Source organism: Oryzias latipes, chromosome 23, assembly GCF_053564925.1.
Source record: "Oryzias latipes strain Hd-rR chromosome 23, Olatipes_Hd-rR_3.1".
Classification (NCBI taxonomy): Eukaryota; Metazoa; Chordata; class Actinopteri; order Beloniformes; family Adrianichthyidae; genus Oryzias; species Oryzias latipes.
The window spans coordinates 1,110,439-1,117,749 of record NC_136259.1 but is presented as its reverse complement, the minus strand read 5'-3'; the positions used below and the strand labels follow the sequence as shown (position 1 = coordinate 1,117,749).

General features: G+C 41.8%; 1 long non-coding RNA gene across 1 annotated transcript; it reads right to left on the bottom strand.

The window, feature by feature from the left end:
- Window positions 1-4,131: 4,131 nt before the first annotated feature.
- LOC144989436 (uncharacterized) lies at window positions 4,132-6,775 on the bottom strand. Its single transcript, XR_013653608.1, has 2 exons — window positions 6,187-6,775; window positions 4,132-5,655 (listed from the first exon to the last, which is right to left on the bottom strand). It is a non-coding gene; the product is annotated as an uncharacterized LOC144989436 (long non-coding RNA).
- Between the last annotated feature and the right edge of the window lie 536 nt (window positions 6,776-7,311).

Sequence of the window (7,311 nt, the reverse complement as noted above, 5' to 3'; positions counted from 1 at the left end):
TTTTTATTCTGTTTGGGGATAAGAGAGATGACTGCTTGTCGCATAGTCAGGGGGAGGCAGCCTGTAGTAATTGACTCCTCAAAAACTAAAAGTAAGATTGAGGAAAGCTGGTCTGCAAACTTTTTTAATAAAAATTCAACTGAAAACCCATCAGGTCCAGGGCTCTTCCCATTTTGCATAGATTTAATTGCATTTATGAGCTCCTGGGTAGAGAAGGGTTTGTCCAACTCTGAGGATATTTTATCTTCTATTAAGGGGACATTTATTTTTCTAAAAAATGTATCAATTAAAGTTCTATCCTTGTGGGATTCTGTTTTATACAACGTTGAATAGTACTTGTGAAAGCACGAATTTATTTCTAAATGATCTCTGTGCTTAGCACCTAAGTGATCATTTATTTCAACAATACATCTGCTAGCAGTTTTTTGATGAAGTTTTTGGGCCAAAAGTTTTCCTATTTTTTCACCATGTTCATAGATTTTACTTTGTGTTTTATTAATGAGGTTTTCAACATGTTTGGTTGACAACAAATTGAATTCTGTTTGAAGATTTAATCTTTTTTTGAAAATGTCATCAGACGGGCTGACTGCAAGTGCCGTGTCCAATTTAAGTATCTCATTGGTTAGTTTTTCTAGTTTTAAACTGTGATATTTTCGCTGTTGCGCACTGTAGGATATAATTTGTCCCCTGATATATGCTTTCATTGATTCCCACACAGTAGAGTAAGACAGTCCAGGGGTTTGGTTATATTTCAAGAAGAATGATATCTCAGAGGATATAAATTTAGTAAAGTTTTCATCGGAGAGTAATGTATTATTAAGCCGCCAGGGGCGGTAATTATTGCATGATACTGGTATGCATAGTGTGAGTATTAGAGGGGCATGATCTGAGATAACTATAGCTTGATATTCACACTTTTTAACCAGGGAGAGGAGCCGTTTATCCAAAAAAAGGTAATCTATGCGGGAGTATGTCCCGTGGACGGGAGAGAAAAAAGAATAACTTTTAGATGTGGGGTTTAGGAATCGCCATGTGTCAACAACGCCATTTGTATTAAGAAAGCGTTGTAACTGAATAGCTGAACTGGACAAGGATGTAAATCGTGACGAACTACGATCTAAACTAGGTGACAGTACACAGTTCATATCTCCTCCAAATATTAAGTGATGAGTGTTCATGTTTGAGATTTGGGCAAAAAAATTTAGGAAGAAAGAGCAGTCGTCCCAGTGTGGTGCATAGACATTAACTAGGACAACTGGTGTATTGTATAGTCTGCCTGTTATAATCGAGTAGCGCCCAGAGGAGTCTGTTTCAACTTTGGACATTTTTTTTTGTTTTTATTAATAAGAATAGCCACACCTCTACATTTAGAGTGAAAGTTCGAGTGAAATGCTTGTCCAATCCACCCTCCCCTAAGTCGAAATTGATCAGAATTTCAGAGATGAGTCTCTTGAAGAAAAGCAATTCCTGCTTTTAATTTGCTTAAAGGGTTCATTACTTTTTTACGTTTGACTGGGGTGTTCAAAGACTTTACATTCCAACTTATAAAATTTACGTGACACCCAGCTGGTTTGTTTAGGAAATCCACTTTAGTTGTGGTCATATTTGATTGGAAGATGAGTTACTGGTTTGTCCCTTATATAAACGCTCATTTGGAAATTAGGATGACCAACAAAAAGAGAAGTAAAAAATAAATGCAAATTGAGATTGAAAACCAAAACATCAAAAAATTCAAAATAAAAATGTGGTGCAGTAAAACCCAAACCTTCACTGATCAGAACGCAGTGAAAACACAAACCCCCAAAAAAGTAAATGTGTAAAAAGTGCTTAAAGAAGGGCGATGTACCTCCTACTGACAGAGGTCTGCTATGTTGTTAAATTATTATCAGGCACCTCATGCCAATTTGAAGAAAAGAAAGGTATGAATCAGAAAATATTTATCCCAGATTGTAATTGCTTAACAAATGTGACCCTGGGGGAACATAAAACAGCTTTTTGAGAAAGATTTTCCAAGGATCAACAACAAAGTGGGAAGTTTTTAAGTGTTTACAGAACGGTAATTACTGAGATAAATGGGTCTAACAAATGGAACCTTGTTCACATCTTTTTTCCAGCTCCTACTTACTCAGAGCAACAGTCAGTCATTTGATGTTCCAGGTAGGGTCTTGGATTTCACATAAGCCATGGCTTCCTCTGAGTTTCGGAACCACTTTTCAGTCCCGTTGTGCGTTATCCGGAGTTGCGCTGGATACAGAAGCTCGTATTTGACGCCCTCTCGCCCGCGGAGGAGCCGCCTCGCCTCGCCGAAGGCTGACCGGGCTTGTACCACGCTTGGAGGGTAATCGGGGAAGATGAGGATGTCTTTTCCTTTCCAGCGGAGCGGCCCGGACTCTCTGGCGCGGCGGAGAATGTCAACACAGTCCTGATAGTAGTGCACTTTTGCAACGATGACTCTGGGTTTGTCGTTTTGGCTTCTTGTTTGTAATCCTCGGTGAGAACGGTCTATCAGGATATCTTTATCCATATTTAGGACGTCTCCAATGGATACTGACAATAATATAATGGATGCCGATGCAAATAAAATTATACAGTGTTTTGCTTTCCATACTATTTTGAAAAGTCACCAAAGATATCAGCAAATCATTGATCTCGTTTGGCAGCAGAGAAAAAAGAGGAAAGCCCTTGTTGCAGCCTGGGCAAATTTAGCGATGATTGCTGCAACATCGGTTCAAAGGGAGGTTTGGATGCATCAACGGACTCAAGACTGGTGGGATCGCATTGTTGGAACCTGGGGTCAGGAACTGTGGGTCAGTAAATTTCGTATGCGACAAGAAACCTTAGAAATGTTGTGTGTGCTGTTGTCACAAATGCTCTCTTACAAGGATACAACATTGGGGGGGCAGTGGCTCAGGCGGTTGAGCGGGTCGTCCAATGATCGAAGGGTCGGCGGTTCGATCCCCACTCTCCCCAGCCAACTGTCGTTGTGTCCTTGGGCAAGAAACTTCACCCTCCTTGCCTCCAGTGTGGCTCCACTGGTGTGTGAATGATCCTGGTGATGGTCAGAGGGGCCGTAGGCGTGAACTGGCAGCTACGGCCCCTCTGTCAGTCTGCCCCAGGGCAGCTGTGGCTACAGAAGTAGCTACCATCACCAAGAATGAATGAGGAGTAAATGAATAATGGACACACTGTAAGCACTTTGAGCGACTGGATAAGCGCAGATAAATCTAATCCATTATTATTATTTCACCAAGCAATCTCAGTGCAAAGCACGTTGGAGTTGGACTATGGTGGCTCGCGACAGGAGCTGGTTATCGAACACTGGCACATCTGTTTGGCATAAGTGACACATCAGTATGCCTAATAGTCCGGGAGTTTTGCCATGCCGTACGAAATGAGATGATGCGCGAGTACATCAAGCTGCCAGACGGTGAGGAGCTCTAAACTGTACTTCTAGGATTTAAAAATTGATGGGGCTTCCCTCAGTGTGCTGGGGCTATAGACGGGAGTCATATCCCAGTCATCGCTCCACTTGAGAACCATGCGGATTACTTTAAGCACAAGGGATGGCATTCTATGACCTTGCAAGCAGTTGTGGACCACAAATACTGGTAAGGACATACATAATTCATATTTATTTGTCTCCTTTGTTGTTGCTATGCCTTTTGCCATGTTATTGCATTATTATGTGTTGTTTTCCATTAGTATCTGTCACTGTCTTTACTCAGATATCGTGTTTTTCTCTTTTGTAATGTACAATTAATACCTCCACCCCAAGAGTTTCACAAATATCAACATTGGATGGCCAGGAAGTGTTCATGACTCGTAATTCTGTAATCTACGAGAAGGCAGAAAGCGGAGTCCTCTTTCCAAACGTGATTTATTTTTTCTCATAAACTCTAATTCAGTCTTCATTGTGTGCAAAGCATACATAGTATAGAAAGGGATGTCCATATACTTTACTGAACTACCCCAGCTTTATCTAGTGACATATCTAGTAACATATATGCTGAAGGTTATTGTCATGAAGTATGGATCAATGATATAGACGTGCATATATATAACTTAAAACATTTACCTTGATTTGCATAGTAATATCATTATCACAGTATTTCTCTTCAGCAACAGTTGTAATTTGTTTTTTTTTCATGAACAAAGCCCACTGAGGAGATCCAGGGCACACAAGTGCAAGGCAAGGCAAGGCAAGTTTATTTGTGTAGCACAATTCGTACACAAAGTAATTCAAGGTGCTTCACAAAACAGAAAAATTCATTAAAATCACAATACATCATACAAATAATCAACGTAAAATTTACTTTAAAAGAAAAGAAAAAATTTGAAAATTGATTTAAAAATAAAGGAAGTTAAGCAAAGGAAAGTGCAGATAGGACCTTTCAGTCATATACACGGCTAAACAGAAATGTTTTAAGTCTAGATTTGAACATGAACACAGAAGAGGCCTGTCTTACGCCTTCAGGGAGGCTGTTCCAGATTTTAGCTGCAGAATATTGAAACCCTGATTCCCCTTGTTTAGTTCTGACTCTGCGTATCAACAGAGGGCCGGCCCCCGAGGTCCTCATGTTGTGCCTGTCAGTGCCTGTCAGTGCCTGTCATGCTGTTGGAGGATCCAGCCTACCCACTTCAGTCCTGGCTAATGAAGGGGTACCCGAAAACTGGGAATCTGACTGAACACCAGCGTCATTTTAACAAGAGACTAAGCGGGGCTAGAATGACGGTGGAGTGTGCATTCGGAAGATTAAAAGGTCGTTGGAGGTGCCTGTCAAGACGTCTTGATGTGGACATATCACTGGTCCCCACAGTTATCTCCACACGCTGCACTCTGCACAACATCTGTGAAAAACACAATGAGGCCTACAGTGAAGATCCTAGTGCAGCTGGACCTCCTGATGTACCACCAGGTGATGTTGACCCGTTGGGCATTGCAGAAATCCAGCCACTAAGAATCAGGGAGGCACTGACCCAATAATTTGCTCAAGAATGAATGTAAACAATTTAATAAAAGATAAGACAGTCCTAATGCTGAACTTGTTTGTATTTTCACTGTTGTTCAAAAAAATTAACATTTTCCAGTCTGTATATATATTAAACATTTTATACACATTACAATAAGAAACAAATGCTCTTCCAAAAAATAAATAAATTAGAACTATAATTTCGTCTGAACTTGACATTCTGTAAACAACGTATAAAAAAATCCAGACAAGTCAAAAACTAGAAAAAAAGTACAAGATGACTTCAAAATGACTAGTCATCCTCTGAAGGCAGGGGTGATGTAAATTGTAACTCGGGTATGTTTGAATTAGGATTGGGGGATCCAACAGGCTTAGAGCAGATGCGGTCCTGTTGAGAGGGTGGAGGTTGAAGGGTGGTGAAGATATTTGGAGGTGGTGTATCAGGAGGTAGGAGTGGTGAATCTGAAAAGAATGGAGGGTGGGAATAGTGAGAGGGACCAGCAGAAACATAATCCTGGTAAAAGGGGGTACAGGGTTTTGGGGAAAACTTGGGCGTGTGTGATCCTGAGTAAAGGGACCTGGGTGGGAAAAATCCTGACTAAACCTAGGTGGGTGAACCTGATCTGGGAAATAGCTTAACCTGTGGCATGGCCTGGGTCAGGTGGTGGCTGGTACGATGGTCTTCCTGCAAGAAATTGTGTAAAGAGTGTCATCATCTTTAATTCGTGGGCGTGCTGGGCCGCTTGCAATTTCAGCTGTAGCTGTGTGTCATCTGCCTGAGACAGGGCTTCTTTGATTGTCTTTGAAAAAACATCCATTGTGGATTCAAGCTTGTTTTTACAAGGGGGCTCATCTGTTTGAACAGTGTTGACATGTAAAATTCCAAAAAGTGGCTGATATGAACTAAATATATCAGATTACTCTTAATAAGTATGACTAACTGTGATCACGTTAGTCTGCAGTCTATGATAATAACAATAGAAATGCAATATAAACAACTGAAGTAATAGCCTATAGCATATTATTTAATATTGAAGCTTTCATCAAAATATAAAGTCATGTTAGCTATCATACTTTGTAATGAATGATAGTAATTTCTTACATTTTTTTTCTAATCTGTCAAATACTGAAACAACTTTAAAATGCTAGACTGTTATAAAAAAAAAACAACATTAAAAAATACAAGAAAATAAAAAGAAATTCAGTTTGCCCTTACCTGTAACGTTACTGTTCTCACACTCCGGCTCTTCACAGTCTACTGATGAAGGCACATCATCTTCTCTGAGGCTATCCAGTAATTCGGGTGGTCGGCAGCCTGGCTTGTCACCCAAAACGATCGAAGAATGGGAATGTTGCACGGCTATTTCCACTCTTATTGTTGTGGTCTTTTACCGATTTGTATTTGCATTTTCAGCTTTTTATCTTATGTTGGCACTGTGGCCACGAGTGCTTAAAACCGTGCCTCCCCATATCTCTTGAAATGTCTTCAAACCCAGATTTATTTAGATAACAACCCTGTATTTTTGCCTGCACTGTCTCTTCGCCCCACAGACTTAAGAGGCATGAAACCTCCGCATTGCTCCACTGTGTGTAGCTTCGTCTGTCAGGATTTCGGTCCTGTCTCGCCATTTCTGCCGTTCTCCTCTCACCTGCTCCCTGATTACTGAATGGCTCCAGCTGAGACGCGGGGTATATGAGGTGGGTGTGTCTGCTCACTCTTTGCCAGTTTGAGATTCTTCACCCTGATGAACCTCAGGTTACAGATCACGGTTCACGTTCCGCTTCCCTTCGGCACCGCACGCTGTGAATCTGGTCCTCTTCGACGCTCACTCGGAGCCTGCCGCTACTTTCACGTAAGGAGCCGCCCCTCCCAACTCCCTACGCTCTTTAAGACTGTTTGCTTCTCTCCTCCCTCGGAGCCTGCTGTCTACACGGACCTTGCTGTCTTCGCCCCTCACGGAATTCCCCCTCGGCTGTGACGTCACGCTGCCTCTCAAGCTCTACAGGACCTAGCGGCATCCTTCCTTTGGACTTTGGACGTTTTTTTGGATTTAAGGAACTCTCCAAATAAACTTTATTTACACCATGTGCGTGCCTTAACTTGGGTCCTCGTTAACTTATAACAGATCGAACTGGCCAAAATGGACCCCAAGGGCACCCAGGTTTGGAGAGCAGGCATAGAGGAGGTCTTATTCGGTTATGAGAACCGGTTTGTGGGACTATCTGCAGGTATGAATGACATACTCCAACGTCTGAATGATATCTCCTCAGAAGCTGTCAGGCCTTCCGGAGCTAACAGGCTAGCCCAGGAGGGCGCACCAGAACCCCGCATGCCTCCCCC